This window comes from Phyllobates terribilis, unplaced genomic scaffold (genome assembly GCF_046119375.1).
Source record: "Phyllobates terribilis strain yellow unplaced genomic scaffold, ASM4611937v1 Scaffold_10__3_contigs__length_209671492, whole genome shotgun sequence".
Classification (NCBI taxonomy): Eukaryota; Metazoa; Chordata; class Amphibia; order Anura; family Dendrobatidae; genus Phyllobates; species Phyllobates terribilis.
In genome coordinates, this window is record NW_027362770.1 from 6,099,373 (window position 1) to 6,117,300 (window position 17,928).

Sequence of the window (17,928 nt, forward strand, 5' to 3'; positions counted from 1 at the left end):
TATCAGACATTCAGATAGGGGAAATGTGAGTGAGCAGTCCGATTACAGTTCCAGAGCCATTCGCCCAATGAGTCCTTGATATTTAGTCGTTTTCAGCCAATTTTCTGGATTTTTATAAGTTTCACTTTTTTGTGAAAATATCCACTAAATGAGGGAATAATATGTGTGAGGGTACCCCAGGAGAGTTCCAAATGTGTGTGGGTAGAATATATATCCCACGGGGGTAAAATTGAAAAAAGTTGAAAAAAATTTTTTCTTGGACTTAGTTATTTTTCCGGCGTTTATCAGACTCTCAGATAGGGGAAATGTCAGTGAGCTTTCCGATTTCAGTTCCAGAGCGATTCGCCCAATGAGTCTTTGATATTTAGTCATTTTCAGCCAATTTTCTGGATTTTTTGAAAATTTCACTTTTTTGTGAAAATATCCACTAAATGAGGGAATAATATGTGTGACGGTACCCCAGGAGAGTTCCAAATGTGTGTGGATAGAATATATATCCCACGGGGGTAAAATTGAAAAAAGTTGAAAAAAATTTTTTCTTGGACTTAGTCATTTTTCCGGCGTTTATCAGACTTTCAGATAGGGGAAATGTGAGTGAGCGTTCCGATTTCAGTTCCAGAGCGATTCGCCCAATGAGTCCTTGATATTTAGTCGTTTTCAGCCAATTTTCTGGATTTTTTAAAATTTCACTTTTTTGTGAAAATATCCACTAAATGAGGGAATAATATGTGTGAGGGTACCCCAGGACAGTTCCAAATGTGTGTGGATAGAATATATATCCCACGGGGGTAAAATTGAAAAAAGTTGAAAAAATTTTTTTCTTGGACTTAGTCATTTTTCCGGCGTTTATCAGACTTTCAGATAGGGGAAATGTGAGTGAGCGTTCCGATTTCAGTTCCAGAGCGATTCACCCAATGAGTCCTTGATATTTAGTCGTTTTCAGCCAATTTTCTGGATTTTTTACAATTTCACTTTTTTGTGAAAATATCCACTAAATGAGGGAATAATATGTGTGAGGGTACCCCAGGAGAATTCCAAATGTGTGTGGGTAGAATATATATCCCACGGGGGTAAAATTGAAAAAAGTTGAAAAAAATTTTTTCTTGGACTTAGTCATTTTTCCGGCGTTTATCAGACTTTCAGATAGGGGAAATGTGAGTGAGCGTTCTCATTTCAGTTCCAGAGCGATTCGCCCAGTGAGTCCTTGATATTTAGTCGTTTTCAGCCAATTTTCTGGATTTTTTAAAATTTCACTTTTTTGTGAAAATATCCACTAAATGAGGGAATAATATGTGTGAGGGTACCCCAGGAGAGTTCCAAATGTGTGTGGGTAGAATATATATCCCACGGGTGTAAAATTTAAAAAATTTGAAAAAAATTTTTTCTTGGACTTAATCATTTTTCCGGCGTTGATCAGACTTTCAGATAGGGGAAATGTGAGTGAGCGTTCCCATTTCAGTTCCAGAGCGATTCGCCCAATGAGTCCTTGATATTTAGTCGTTTTCAGCCAATTTTCTGGATTTTTATAAGTTTCACTTTTTTGTGAAAATATCCACTAAATGAGGGAATAATATGTGTGAGGGTACCCCTGGAGAGTTCCAAATGTGTGTGGGTAGAATATATATCCCACGGGGGTAAAATTGAAAAAAATTGAAAAAAATTTTTTTTTGGACTTAGTCATTTTTCCGGCGTTTATCAGACTTTCAGATAGGGCAAATGTCAGTGAGTGTTCCGATTTCAGTTCCAGAACGATTCGCCCAATGAGTCCTTGATATTTAGTCGTTTTCAGCCAATTTTCTGGATTTTTTGAAAATTTCACTTTTTTGTGAAAATATCCACTAAATGAGGGAATAATATGTGTGAGGGTACCCCAGGAGAGTTCCAAATGTGTGTGAGAAGAATATATATCCCACGGGGGTAAAATTGAAAAAAGTTGAAAAAAATTTTTTTTTGGACTTAGTCATTTTTCCGGCGTTTATCAGACTTTCAGTTAGGGCAAATGTCAGTGAGTGTTCCGATTTCAGTTCCAGAGCGATTCGCCCAATGAGTCTTTGATATTTAGTCATTTTCAGCCAATTTTCTGGATTTTTTGAAAATTTCACTTTTTTGTGAAAATATCCACTAAATGAGGGAATAATATGTGTGAGGGTACCCCAGGAGAGTTCCAAATGTGTGTGGGTAGAATATATATCCCACGGGGGTAAAATTGAAAAAAGTTGAAAAAAATTTTTTCTTGGACTTAGTCATTTTTCCGGCGTTTATCAGACTTTCAGATAGGGGAAATGTGAGTGAGCGTTCCGATTTCAGTTCCAGAGCGATTCACCCAATGAGTCCTTGATATTTAGTCGTTTTCAGCCAATTTTCTGGATTTTTTAAAATTTCACTTTTTTGTGAAAATATCCACTAAATGAGGGAATAATATGTGTGAGGGTACCCCAGGACAGTTCCAAATGTGTGTGGGTAGAATATATATCCCACAGGGGTAAAATTTAAAAAAGTTAAAAAAAAATTTTTCTTGGACTTATTCATTTTTCCGGCGTTTATCAGACATTCAGATAGGGGAAATGTGAGTGAGCATTCCGATTACAGTTCCAGAGCGATTCGCCCAATGAGTCCTTGATATTTAGTCGTTTTCAGCCAATTTTCTGGATTTTTGAAAGTTTCACTTTTTTGTGAAAATATCCACTAAATGAGGGAATAATATGTGTGAGGGTACCCCAGGAGAGTTTCAAATGTGTGTGGGAAGAATATATATCCCACGGGGTAAAATTGAAAAAAATTGAAAAAATTTTTTTTTTGGACTTAGTCATTTTTCCGGCGTTTATCAGGCTTTCAGTTAGGGCAAATGTCAGTGAGTGTTCCGATTTCAGTTCCAGAGCGATTCGCCCAATGAGTCTTTGATATTTAGTCATTTTCAGCCAATTTTCTGGATTTTTTGAAAATTTCACTTTTTTGTGAAAATATCCACTAAATGAGGGAATAATATGTGTGAGGGTACCCCAGGAGAGTTCCAAATGTGTGTGGGTAGAATATATATCCCACGGGGGTAAAATTGAAAAAAGTTGAAAAAAAATTTTTCTTGGACTTAGTCATTTTTCCGGCGTTTATCAGACTTTCAGATAGGGGAAATGTGAGTGAGCGTTCCGATTTCAGTTCCAGAGCGATTCACCCAATGAGTCCTTGATATTTAGTCGTTTTCAGCCAATTTTCTGGATTTTTTAAAATTTCACTTTTTTGTGAAAATATCCACTAAATGAGGGAATAATATGTGTGAGGGTACCCCAGGACAGTTCCAAATGTGTGTGGGTAGAATATATATCCCACAGGGGTAAAATTTAAAAAAGTTGAAAAAAAATTTTTCCGGCGTTTATCAGACATTCAGATAGGGGAAATGTGAGTGAGCATTCCGATTACAGTTCCAGAGCGATTCGCCCAATGAGTCCTTGATATTTAGTCGTTTTCAGCCAATTTTTTGGATTTTTGAAAGTTTCACTTTTTTGTGAAAATATCCACTAAATGAGGGAATAATATGTGTGAGGGTACCCCAGGAGAGTTTCAAATGTGTGTGGGTAGAATATATATCCCATGGGGGTAAAATTGAAAAAAGTTGAAAAAAAATTTTTCTTGGACTTAGTCATTTTTCCGGCGTTTATCAGACTTTCAGTTAGGGCAAATGTCAGTGAGTGTTCCGATTTCAGTTCCAGAGCGATTCGCCCAATGAGTCTTTGATATTTAGTCATTTTCAGCCAATTTTCTGGATTTTTTGAAAATTTCACTTTTTTGTGAAAATATCCACTAAATGAGGGAATAATATGTGTGAGGGTACCCCAGGAGAGTTCCAAATGTGTGTGGGTAGAATATATATCCCACGGGGGTAAAATTGAAAAAAGTTGAAAAAAAATTTTTCTTGGACTTATTCATTTTTCCGGCGTTTATCAGACATTCAGATAGGGGAAATGTGAGTGAGCATTCCGATTACAGTTCCAGAGCGATTCGCCCAATGAGTCCTTGATATTTAGTCGTTTTCAGCCAATTTTCTGGATTTTTGAAAGTTTCACTTTTTTGTGAAAATATCCACTAAATGAGGGAATAATATGTGTGAGGGTACCCCTGGAGAGTTCCAAATGTGTGTGGGTAGAATATATATCCCACGGGGGTAAAATTGAAAAAAGTTGAAAAAATTTTTTTCTTGGACTTAGTTATTTTTCCGGCGTTTATCACACTCTCAGATAGGGGAAATGTCAGTGAGCTTTCCGATTTCAGTTCCCGAGCGATTCGCCCAATGAGTCTTTGATATTTAGTCATTTTCAGCCAATTTTCTGGATTTTTTGAAAATTTCACATTTTTGTGAAAATATCCACTAAATGAGGGAATAATATGTGTGAGGGTACCCCAGGAGAGTTCCAAATGTGTGTGGGTAGAATATATATCCCACGGGGGTAAAATTAAAAAAAATTGAAAAAATTTTTTTTTTGGACCGTCATTTTTCCGGCGTTTATCAGACTTTCAGTTAGGGCAAATGTCAGTGAGCGTTCCGATTTCAGTTCCAGAGCGATTCGCCCAATGAGTCCTTGATATTTAGTCGTTTTCAGCCAATTTTCTGGATTTTTGAAAATTTCACTTTTTTGTGAAAATATCCACTAAATGAGGGAATACTATGTGTGAGGGTACCCCAGGAGAGTTCCAAATGTGTGTAAGTAGAATATATATCCCACGGGGGTAAAATTGAAAAAAGTTGAAAAAAATTTTTTCTTGGACTTAGTCATTTTTCCGGCGTTTATCAGACATTCAGATAGGGGAAATGTGAGTGAGCATTCCGATTACAGTTCCAGAGCGATTCGCCCAATGAGTCCTTGATATTTAGTCGTTTTCAGCCAATTTTCTGGATTTTTGAAAGTTTCACTTTTTTGTGAAAATATCCACTAAATGAGGGAATACTATGTGTGAGGGTACCCCAGGAAAGTTCCAAATGTGTGTGAGAAGAATATATATCCCATGGGGGTAAAATTGAAAAAAATGGAAAAAAAATTTTTTTTGGACTTAGTCATTTTTCCGGCGTTTATCAGACTTTCAGTTAGGGCAAATGTCAGTGAGCGTTCCGATTTCAGTTCCAGAGCGATTCGCCCAATGAGTCCTTGATATTTAGTCGTTTTCAGCCAATTTTCTGGATTTTTTAAAATTTATCTTTTTTGTGAAAATATCCTCTAAATGAGGGAATAATATGTGTGAGGGTACCCCTGGAGAGTTCCAAATGTGTGTGGGTAGAATATATATCCCACGGGGGTAAAATTGAAAAAAGTTGAAAAAAATTTTTTTTTGGACTTAGTCATTTTTCCGGCGTTTATCAGACTTTCAGTTAGGGCAAATGTCAGTGAGTGTTCCGATTTCAGTTCCAGAACGATTCGCCCAATGAGTCCGTGATATTTAGTCGTTTTCAGCCAATTTTCTGGATTTTTTAAAATTTCACTTTTTTGTGAAAATATCCACTAAATGAGGGAATAATATGTGTGAGGGTACCCCAGGACAGTTCCAAATGTGTGTGGGTAGAATATATATCCCACGGGGGTAAAATTTAAAAAAGTTGAAAACATTTTTTGCTTGGACTTATTCATTTTTCCGGCGTTTATCAGACATTCAGATAGGGGAAATGTGAGTGAGCATTCCAATTACAGTTCCAGAGCGATTCGCCCAATGAGTCCTTGATATTTAGTCGTTTTCAGCCAATTTTCTGGATTTTTGAAAGTTTCACTTTTTTGTGAAAATATCCACTAAATGAGGGAATAATATGTGTGAGGGTACCCCTGGAGAGTTCCAAATGTGTGTGGGTAGAATATATATCCCACGGGGGTAAAATTGAAAAAAGTTGAAAAAAATTTTTTTTTTGGACTTAGTCATTTTTCCGGCGTTTATCAGACTTTCAGTTAGGGCAAATGTCAGTGAGCGTTCCGATTTCAGTTCCAGAGCGATTCGCCCAATGAGTCTTTGATATTTAGTCGTTTTCAGCCAATTTTCTGGATTTTTTAAAATTTCACTTTTAGGTGAAAATATCCACTAAATGAGGGAATACTATGTGTGAGGGTACCCCAGGAGAATTCCATATGTGTGTGAGAAGAATATATATCCCATGGGGGTAAAATTGAAAAAAATTGAAAAAAAATTTTTTTTGGACTTAGTCATTTTTCCGGCGTTCATCAGACTTTCAGTTAGGGCAAATGTCAGTGAGTGTTCCGATTTCAGTTCCAGAGCGATTCGCCCAATGAGTCCTTGATATTTAGTCGTTTTCAGCCAATTTTCTGGATTTTTGAAAGTTTCACTTTTTTGTGAAAATATCCACTAAATGAGGGAATAATATGTGTGAGGGTACCCCTGGAGAGTTCCAAATGTGTGTGGGTAGAATATATATCCCACGGGGGTAAAATTGAAAAAAGTTGAAAAAAATTTTTTCTTGGACTTATTCATTTTTCCGGCGTTTATCAGACATTCAGATAGGGGAAATGTGAGTGAGCATTCCGATTACAGTTCCAGAGCCATTCGCCCAATGAGTCCTTGATATTTAGTCGTTTTCAGCCAATTTTCTGGATTTTTATAAGTTTCACTTTTTTGTGAAAATATCCACTAAATGAGGGAATAATATGTGTGAGGGTACCCCAGGAGAGTTCCAAATGTGTGTGGGTAGAATATATATCCCACGGGGGTAAAATTGAAAAAAGTTGAAAAAAATTTTTTCTTGGACTTAGTTATTTTTCCGGCGTTTATCAGACTCTCAGATAGGGGAAATGTCAGTGAGCTTTCCGATTTCAGTTCCAGAGCGATTCACCCAATGAGTCCTTGATATTTAGTCGTTTTCAGCCAATTTTCTGGATTTTTTACAATTTCACTTTTTTGTGAAAATATCCACTAAATGAGGGAATAATATGTGTGAGGGTACCCCAGGAGAATTCCAAATGTGTGTGGGTAGAATATATATCCCACGGGGGTAAAATTGAAAAAAGTTGAAAAAAATTTTTTCTTGGACTTAGTCATTTTTCCGGCGTTTATCAGACTTTCAGATAGGGGAAATGTGAGTGAGCGTTCTCATTTCAGTTCCAGAGCGATTCGCCCAGTGAGTCCTTGATATTTAGTCGTTTTCAGCCAATTTTCTGGATTTTTTAAAATTTCACTTTTTTGTGAAAATATCCACTAAATGAGGGAATAATATGTGTGAGGGTACCCCAGGAGAGTTCCAAATGTGTGTGGGTAGAATATATATCCCACGGGTGTAAAATTTAAAAAATTTGAAAAAAAATTTTTCTTGGACTTAATCATTTTTCCGGCGTTGATCAGACTTTCAGATAGGGGAAATGTGAGTGAGCGTTCCCATTTCAGTTCCAGAGCGATTCGCCCAATGAGTCCTTGATATTTAGTCGTTTTCAGCCAATTTTCTGGATTTTTATAAGTTTCACTTTTTTGTGAAAATATCCACTAAATGAGGGAATAATATGTGTGAGGGTACCCCTGGAGAGTTCCAAATGTGTGTGGGTAGAATATATATCCCACGGGGGTAAAATTGAAAAAAATTGAAAAAAATTTTTTTTTGGACTTAGTCATTTTTCCGGCGTTTATCAGACTTTCAGATAGGGCAAATGTCAGTGAGTGTTCCGATTTCAGTTCCAGAACGATTCGCCCAATGAGTCCTTGATATTTAGTCGTTTTCAGCCAATTTTCTGGATTTTTTGAAAATTTCACTTTTTTGTGAAAATATCCACTAAATGAGGGAATAATATGTGTGAGGGTACCCCAGGAGAGTTCCAAATGTGTGTGAGAAGAATATATATCCCACGGGGTTAAAATTGAAAAAAGTTTAAAAAAATTTTTTTTTGGACTTAGTCATTTTTCCGGCGTTTATCAGACTTTCAGTTAGGGCAAATGTCAGTGAGTGTTCCGATTTCAGTTCCAGAGCGATTCGCCCAAAGAGTCTTTGATATTTAGTCATTTTCAGCCAATTTTCTGGATTTTTTGAAAATTTCACTTTTTTGTGAAAATATCCACTAAATGAGGGAATAATATGTGTGAGGGTACCCCAGGAGAGTTCCAAATGTGTGTGGGTAGAATATATATCCCACGGGGGTAAAATTGAAAAAAGTTGAAAAAAATTTTTTCTTGGACTTAGTCATTTTTCCGACGTTTATCAGACTTTCAGATAGGGGAAATGTGAGTGAGCGTTCCGATTTCAGTTCCAGAGCGATTCACCCAATGAGTCCTTGATATTTAGTCGTTTTCAGCCAATTTTCTGGATTTTTTAAAATTTCACTTTTTTGTGAAAATATCCACTAAATGAGGGAATAATATGTGTGAGGGTACCCCAGGACAGTTCCAAATGTGTGTGGGTAGAATATATATCCCACAGGGGTAAAATTTAAAAAAGTTAAAAAAAATTTTTTCTTGGACTTATTCATTTTTCCGGCGTTTATCAGACATTCAGATAGGGGAAATGTGAGTGAGCATTCCGATTACAGTTCCAGAGCGATTCGCCCAATGAGTCCTTGATATTTAGTCGTTTTCAGCCAATTTTCTGGATTTTTGAAAGTTTCACTTTTTTGTGAAAATATCCACTAAATGAGGGAATAATATGTGTGAGGGTACCCCAGGAGAGTTTCAAATGTGTGTGGGAAGAATATATATCCCACGGGGTAAAATTGAAAAAAATTGAAAAAAATTTTTTTTTGGACTTAGTCATTTTTCCGGCGTTTATCAGGCTTTCAGTTAGGGCAAATGTCAGTGAGTGTTCCGATTTCAGTTCCAGAGCGATTCGCCCAATGAGTCTTTGATATTTAGTCATTTTCAGCCAATTTTCTGGATTTTTTGAAAATTTCACTTTTTTGTGAAAATATCCACTAAATGAGGGAATAATATGTGTGAGGGTACCCCAGGAGAGTTCCAAATGTGTGTGGGTAGAATATATATCCCACGGGGGTAAAATTGAAAAAAGTTGAAAAAAATTTTTTCTTGGACTTAGTCATTTTTCCGGCGTTTATCAGACTTTCAGATAGGGGAAATGTGAGTGAGCGTTCCGATTTCAGTTCCAGAGCGATTCACCCAATGAGTCCTTGATATTTAGTCGTTTTCAGCCAATTTTCTGGATTTTTTAAAATTTCACTTTTTTGTGAAAATATCCACTAAATGAGGGAATAATATGTGTGAGGGTACCCCAGGACAGTTCCAAATGTGTGTGGGTAGAATATATATCCCACAGGGGTAAAATTTAAAAAAGTTGAAAAAAATTTTTTCCGGCGTTTATCAGACATTCAGATAGGGGAAATGTGAGTGAGCATTCCGATTACAGTTCCAGAGCGATTCGCCCAATGAGTCCTTGATATTTAGTCGTTTTCAGCCAATTTTTTGGATTTTTGAAAGTTTCACTTTTTTGTGAAAATATCCACTAAATGAGGGAATAATATGTGTGAGGGTACCCCAGGAGAGTTTCAAATGTGTGTGGGTAGAATATATATCCCACGGGGGTAAAATTGAAAAAAGTTGAAAAAAAATTTTTCTTGGACTTAGTCATTTTTCCGGCGTTTATCAGACTTTCAGTTAGGGCAAATGTCAGTGAGTGTTCCGATTTCAGTTCCAGAGCGATTCGCCCAATGAGTCTTTGATATTTAGTCATTTTCAGCCATTTTTCTGGATTTTTTGAAATTTCACTTTTTTGTGAAAATATCCACTAAATGAGGGAATAATATGTGTGAGGGTACCCCAGGAGAGTTCCAAATGTGTGTGGGTAGAATATATATCCCACGGGGGTAAAATTGAAAAAAGTTGAAAAAAAATTTTTCTTGGACTTATTCATTTTTCCGGCGTTTATCAGACATTCAGATAGGGGAAATGTGAGTGAGCATTCCGATTACAGTTCCAGAGCGATTCGCCCAATGAGTCCTTGATATTTAGTCGTTTTCAGCCAATTTTCTGGATTTTTGAAAGTTTCACTTTTTTGTGAAAATATCCACTAAATGAGGGAATAATATGTGTGAGGGTACCCCTGGAGAGTTCCAAATGTGTGTGGGTAGAATATATATCCCACGGGGGTAAAATTGAAAAAAGTTGAAAAATTTTTTTTCTTGGACTTAGTTATTTTTCCGGCGTTTATCAGACTCTCAGATAGGGGAAATGTCAGTGAGCTTTCCGATTTCAGTTCCAGAGCGATTCGCCCAATGAGTCTTTGATATTTAGTCATTTTCAGCCAATTTTCTGGATTTTTTGAAAATTTCACATTTTTGTAAAAATATCCACTAAATGAGGGAATAATATGTGTGAGGGTACCCCAGGAGAGTTCCAAATGTGTGTGGGTAGAATATATATCCCACGGGGGTAAAATTAAAAAAAATTGAAAAAATTTTTTTTTTGGACCGTCATTTTTCCGGCGTTTATCAGACTTTCAGTTAGGGCAAATGTCAGTGAACGTTCCGATTTCAGTTCCAGAGCGATTCGCCCAATGAGTCCTTGATATTTAGTCGTTTTCAGCCAATTTTCTGGATTTTTGAAAATTTCACTTTTTTGTGAAAATATCCACTAAATGAGGGAATACTATGTGTGAGGGTACCCCAGGAGAGTTCCAAATGTGTGTAAGTAGAATATATATCCCACGGGGGTAAAATTGAAAAAAGTTGAAAAAAATTTTTTCTTGGACTTAGTCATTTTTCCGGCGTTTATCAGACATTCAGATAGGGGAAATGTGAGTGAGCATTCCGATTACAGTTCCAGAGCGATTCGCCCAATGAGTCCTTGATATTTAGTCGTTTTCAGCCAATTTTCTGGATTTTTGAAAGTTTCACTTTTTTGTGAAAATATCCACTAAATGAGGGAATACTATGTGTGAGGGTACCCCAGGAAAGTTCCAAATGTGTGTGAGAAGAATATATATCCCATGGGGGTAAAATTGAAAAAAATGGAAAAAAAATTTTTTTTGAACTTAGTCATTTTTCCGGCGTTTATCAGACTTTCAGTTAGGGCAAATGTCAGTGAGCGTTCCGATTTCAGTTCCAGAGCGATTCGCCCAATGAGTCCTTGATATTTAGTCGTTTTCAGCCAATTTTCTGGATTTTTTAAAATTTATCTTTTTTGTGAAAATATCCTCTAAATGAGGGAATAATATGTGTGAGGGTACCCCTGGAGAGTTCCAAATGTGTGTGGGTAGAATATATATCCCACGGGGGTAAAATTGAAAAAAGTTGAAAAAAATTTTTTTTTGGACTTAGTCATTTTTCCGGCGTTTATCAGACTTTCAGTTAGGGCAAATGTCAGTGAGTGTTCCGATTTCAGTTCCAGAACGATTCGCCCAATGAGTCCGTGATATTTAGTCGTTTTCAGCCAATTTTCTGGATTTTTTAAAATTTCACTTTTTTGTGAAAATATCCACTAAATGAGGGAATAATATGTGTGAGGGTACCCCAGGACAGTTCCAAATGTGTGTGGGTAGAATATATATCCCACGGGGGTAAAATTTAAAAAAGTTGAAAACATTTTTTGCTTGGACTTATTCATTTTTCCGGCGTTTATCAGACATTCAGATAGGGGAAATGTGAGTGAGCATTCCAATTACAGTTCCAGAGCGATTCGCCCAATGAGTCCTTGATATTTAGTCGTTTTCAGCCAATTTTCTGGATTTTTGAAAGTTTCACTTTTTTGTGAAAATATCCACTAAATGAGGGAATAATATGTGTGAGGGTACCCCTGGAGAGTTCCAAATGTGTGTGGGTAGAATATATATCCCACGGGGGTAAAATTGAAAAAAGTTGAAAAAAATTTTTTTTTTGGACTTAGTCATTTTTCCGGCGTTTATCAGACTTTCAGTTAGGGCAAATGTCAGTGAGCGTTCCGATTTCAGTTCCAGAGCGATTCGCCCAATGAGTCTTTGATATTTAGTCGTTTTCAGCCAATTTTCTGGATTTTTTAAAATTTCACTTTTAGGTGAAAATATCCACTAAATGAGGGAATACTATGTGTGAGGGTACCCCAGGAGAATTCCATATGTGTGTGAGAAGAATATATATCCCATGGGGGTAAAATTGAAAAAAATTGAAAAAAAATTTTTTTTGGACTTAGTCATTTTTCCGGCGTTCATCAGACTTTCAGTTAGGGCAAATGTCAGTGAGTGTTCCGATTTCAGTTCCAGAGCGATTCGCCCAATGAGTCCTTGATATTTAGTCGTTTTCAGCCAATTTTCTGGATTTTTGAAAGTTTCACTTTTTTGTGAAAATATCCACTAAATGAGGGAATAATATGTGTGAGGGTACCCCTGGAGAGTTCCAAATGTGTGTGGGTAGAATATATATCCCACGGGGGTAAAATTGAAAAAGTTGAAAAAAAATTTTTCTTGGACTTAGTCATTTTTCCGGCGTTTATCAGACTTTCAGATAGGGGAAATGTCAGTGAGTGCTCCGATTTCACTTCCAGAACGATTCGCCCAATGAGTCCTTGATATTTAGTCGTTTTCAGCCAATTTTCTGGATTTTTTGAATATTTTACTTTTTTGTGAAAATATCCACTAAATGAGGGAATAATATGTGTGAGGGTACCCCAGGAGAGTTCCAAATGTGTGTGGGAAGAATATATATCCCACGGGGGTAAAATTGAAAAAAATTGAAAAAATTTTTTTTTTGGACTTAGTCATTTTTCCGGCGTTTATCAGACTTTCAGATAAGGGAAATGTCAGTGAGCGTTCCGATTTCAGTTCCAGAGCGATTCGCCCAATGAGTCCTTGATATTTAGTCGTTTTCAGCCAATTTTCTGGATTTTTTAAAATTTTGCTTTTTTGTGAAAATATCCACTAAATGAGGGAATACTATGTGTGAGGGTACCCCAGGAGAGTTTCAAATGTGTGTGGGAAGAATATATATCCCACGGGGGTAAAATTGAAAAAAAATTTTTTTTTGGACTTAGTCATTTTTCCGGCGTTTATCAGACTTTCAGTTAGGGCAAATGTCAGTGAGCGTTCCGATTTCAGTTCCAGAGCGATTCGCCCAATGAGTCCTTGATATTTAGTCGTTTTCAGCCAATTTTCTGGATTTTTTAAAATTTCACTTTTTTTTGAAAATATCCACTAAATGAGGGAATACTATGTGTGAGGGTACCCCAGGACAGTTCCAAATGTGTGTGGGTAGAATATATATCCCACAGGGGTAAAATTTAAAAAAGTTAAAAAAAATTTTTTCTTGGACTTATTCATTTTTCCGGCGTTTATCAGACATTCAGATAGGGGAAATGTGAGTGAGCATTCCGATTACAGTTCCAGAGCGATTCGCCCAATGAGTCCTTGATATTTAGTCGTTTTCAGCCAATTTTCTGGATTTTTGAAAGTTTCACTTTTTTGTGAAAATATCCACTAAATGAGGGAATAATATGTGTGAGGGTACCCCAGGAGAGTTTCAAATGTGTGTGGGAAGAATATATATCCCACGGGGTAAAATTGAAAAAAATTGAAAAAAATTTTTTTTTGGACTTAGTCATTTTTCCGGCGTTTATCAGGCTTTCAGTTAGGGCAAATGTCAGTGAGTGTTCCGATTTCAGTTCCAGAGCGATTCGCCCAATGAGTCTTTGATATTTAGTCATTTTCAGCCAATTTTCTGGATTTTTTGAAAATTTCACTTTTTTGTGAAAATATCCACTAAATGAGGGAATAATATGTGTGAGGGTACCCCAGGAGAGTTCCAAATGTGTGTGGGTAGAATATATATCCCACGGGGGTAAAATTGAAAAAAGTTGAAAAAAATTTTTTCTTGGACTTAGTCATTTTTCCGGCGTTTATCAGACTTTCAGATAGGGGAAATGTGAGTGAGCGTTCCGATTTCAGTTCCAGAGCGATTCACCCAATGAGTCCTTGATATTTAGTCGTTTTCAGCCAATTTTCTGGATTTTTTAAAATTTCACTTTTTTGTGAAAATATCCACTAAATGAGGGAATAATATGTGTGAGGGTACCCCAGGACAGTTCCAAATGTGTGTGGGTAGAATATATATCCCACGGGGGTAAAATTGAAAAAAGTTGAAAAAAATTTTTTCTTGGACTTAGTCATTTTTCCGGCGTTTATCAGACTTTCAGATAGGGGAAATGTGAGTGAGCGTTCCGATTTCAGTTCCAGAGCGATTCACCCAATGAGTCCTTGATATTTAGTCGTTTTCAGCCAATTTTCTGGATTTTTTAAAATTTCACTTTTTTGTGAAAATATCCACTAAATGAGGGAATAATATGTGTGAGGGTACCCCAGGACAGTTCCAAATGTGTGTGGGTAGAATATATATCCCACAGGGGTAAAATTTAAAAAAGTTAAAAAAAAATTTTTCTTGGACTTATTCATTTTTCCGGCGTTTATCAGACATTCAGATAGGGGAAATGTGAGTGAGCATTCCGATTACAGTTCCAGAGCGATTCGCCCAATGAGTCCTTGATATTTAGTCGTTTTCAGCCAATTTTCTGGATTTTTGAAAGTTTCACTTTTTTGTGAAAATATCCACTAAATGAGGGAATAATATGTGTGAGGGTACCCCAGGAGAGTTTCAAATGTGTGTGGGAAGAATATATATCCCACGGGGTAAAATTGAAAAAAATTGAAAAAAATTTTTTTTTGGACTTAGTCATTTTTCCGGCGTTTATCAGACTTTCAGTTAGGGCAAATGTCAGTGAGTGTTCCGATTTCAGTTCCAGAGCGATTTGCCCAATGAGTCTTTGATATTTAGTCATTTTCAGCCAATTTTCTGGATTTTTTGAAAATTTCACTTTTTTGTGAAAATATCCACTAAATGAGGGAATAATATGTGTGAGGGTACCCCAGGAGAGTTCCAAATGTGTGTGGGTAGAATATATATCCCACGGGGGTAAAATTGAAAAAAGTTGAAAAAAAATTTTTCTTGGACTTATTCATTTTTCTGGCGTTTATCAGACATTCAGATAGGGGAAATGTGAGTGAGCATTCCGATTACAGTTCCAGAGCGATTCGCCCAATGAGTCCTTGATATTTAGTCGTTTTCAGCCAATTTTCTGGATTTTTGAAAGTTTCACTTTTTTGTGAAAATATCCACTAAATGAGGGAATAATATGTGTGAGGGTACCCCTGGAGAGTTCCAAATGTGTGTGGGTAGAATATATATCCCACGGGGGTAAAATTGAAAAAAGTTGAAAAAATTTTTTTCTTGGACTTAGTTATTTTTCCGGCGTTTATCAGACTCTCAGATAGGGGAAATGTCAGTGAGCTTTCCGATTTCAGTTCCAGAGCGATTCGCCCAATGAGTCTTTGATATTTAGTCATTTTCAGCCAATTTTCTGGATTTTTTGAAAATTTCACATTTTTGTGAAAATATCCACTAAATGAGGGAATAATATGTGTGAGGGTACCCCAGGACAGTTCCAAATGTGTGTGGGTAGAATATATATCCCACGGGGGTAAAATTTAAAAAAGTTGAAAAAAAAAATTTCTTGGACTTATTCATTTTTCCAGCGTTTATCAGACATTCAGATAGGGGAAATGTGAGTGAGCATTCCGATTTCAGTTCCAGAACGATTAGCCCAATGAGTCCTTGATATTTAGTCGTTTTCAGCCAATTTTCTGGATTTTTTGAAAATTTCACTTTTTTGTGAAAATATCCACTAAATGAGGGAATAATATGTGTTAGGGTACCCCAGGAGAGTTCCAAATGTGTGTGGGTAGAATATATATCCCACGGGGGTAAAATTAAAAAAAATTGAAAAAATTTTTTTTTTGGACCGTCATTTTTCCGGCGTTTATCAGACTTTCAGTTAGGGCAAATGTCAGTGAGCGTTCCGATTTCAGTTCCAGAGCGATTCGCCCAATGAGTCCTTGATATTTAGTCGTTTTCAGCCAATTTTCTGGATTTTTTAAAATTTATCTTTTTTGTGAAAATATCCTCTAAATGAGGGAATAATATGTGTGAGGGTACCCCTGGAGAGTTCCAAATGTGTGTGGGTAGAATATATATCCCACGGGGGTAAAATTGAAAAAAGTTGAAAAAAATTTTTTTTTGGACTTAGTCATTTTTCCGGCGTTTATCAGACTTTCAGTTAGGGCAAATGTCAGTGAGTGTTCCGATTTCAGTTCCAGAGCGATTCGCCCAATGAGTCCTTGATATTTAGTCGTTTTCAGCCAATTTTCTGGATTTTTTAAAATTTTGCTTTTTTGTGAAAATATCCACTAAATGAGGGAATACTATGTGTGAGGGTACCCCAGGAAAGTTTCAAATGTGTGTGGGAAGAATATATATCCCACGGGGGTAAAATTGAAAAAAATTGAAAAAAATTTTTTTTTGGACTTAGTCTTTTTTCCGGCGTTTATCAGACTTTCAGTTAGGGCAAATGTCAGTGAGTGTTCCGATTTCAGTTCCAGAACGATTCGCCCAATGAGTCCTTGATATTTAGTCGTTTTCAGCCAATTTTCTGAATTTTTTGAAAATTTAACTTTTTTGTGAAAATATCCACTAAATGAGGGAATAATATGTGTGAGGGTACCCCAGGAGAGTTCCAAATGTCTGTGGGTAGAATATATATCCCACGGGGGTAAAATTGAAAAAAGTTGAAAAAAAATTTTTCTTGGATTTATTCATTTTTCCGGCGTTTATCAGACATTCAGATAGGGGAAATGTGAGTGAGCATTCCGATTTCAGTTCCAGAGCGATTCGCCCAATGAGTCCTTCATATTTAGTCGTTTTCAGCCAATTTTCTGGATTTTTTGAAAAATTCACTTTTTTGTGAAAATATCCACTAAATGAGGGAATAATATGTGTGAGGGTACCCCAGGAGAGTTCCAAAAGTGTGGGTAGAATATATATCCCAGGGGGGTAAAATTGAAAAAAGTTGAAACATTTTTTTTTTGGACTTAGTCATTTTTCCGGCGTTTATCAGACTTTCAGATAGGGGAAATGGCAGTGAGCGTTCCGATTTCAGTTCCAGAACGATTCGCCCAATGAGTTCTTGATATTTAGTTGTTTTCAGCCAATTTTCTGGATTTTTTGGAAATTTCACTTTTTTGTGAAAATATCCACTAAATGAGGGAATAATATGTGTGAGGGAACCCCAGGAGAGTTCCAAATGTCTGTGGGTAGAATATATATCCCACGGGGGTAAAATTGAAAAAAGTTGAAAAAAATTTTTTTTTGGACTTAGTCATTTTTCCGGCGTTTATCAGACTTTCAGTTAGGGCAAATGTCAGTGAGTGTTCCGATTTCAGTTCCAGAACGATTCGCCCAATGAGTCCGTGATATTTAGTCGTTTTCAGCCAATTTTCTGGATTTTTTAAAATTTCACTTTTTTGTGAAAATATCCACTAAATGAGGGAATAAAATGTGTGAGGGTACCCCAGGACAGTTCCAAATGTGTGTGGGTAGAATATATATCCCACGGGGGTAAAATTTAAAAAAGTTGAAAACATTTTTTGCTTGGACTTATTCATTTTTCCGGCGTTTATCAGACATTCAGATAGGGGAAATGTGAGTGAGCATTCCAATTACAGTTCCAGAGCGATTCGCCCAATGAGTCCTTGATATTTAGTAGTTTTCAGCCAATTTTCTGGATTTTTGAAAGTTTCACTTTTTTGTGAAAATATCCACTAAATGAGGGAATAATATGTGTGAGGGTACCCCTGGAGAGTTCCAAATGTGTGTGGGTAGAATATATATCCCACGGGGGTAAAATTGAAAAAAGTTGAAAAAAAATTTTTTTTGGACTTAGTCATTTTTCCGGCGTTCATCAGACTTTCAGTTAGGGCAAATGTCAGTGAGTGTTCCGATTTCAGTTCCAGAACGATTCGCCCAATGAGTTCTTGATATTTAGTCGTTTTCAGCCAATTTTCTGGATTTTTTGAAAATTTCACTTTTTTGTGAAAATATCCACTAAATGAGGGAATAATATGTGTGAGGGAACCCCAGGAGAGTTCCAAATGTCTGTGGG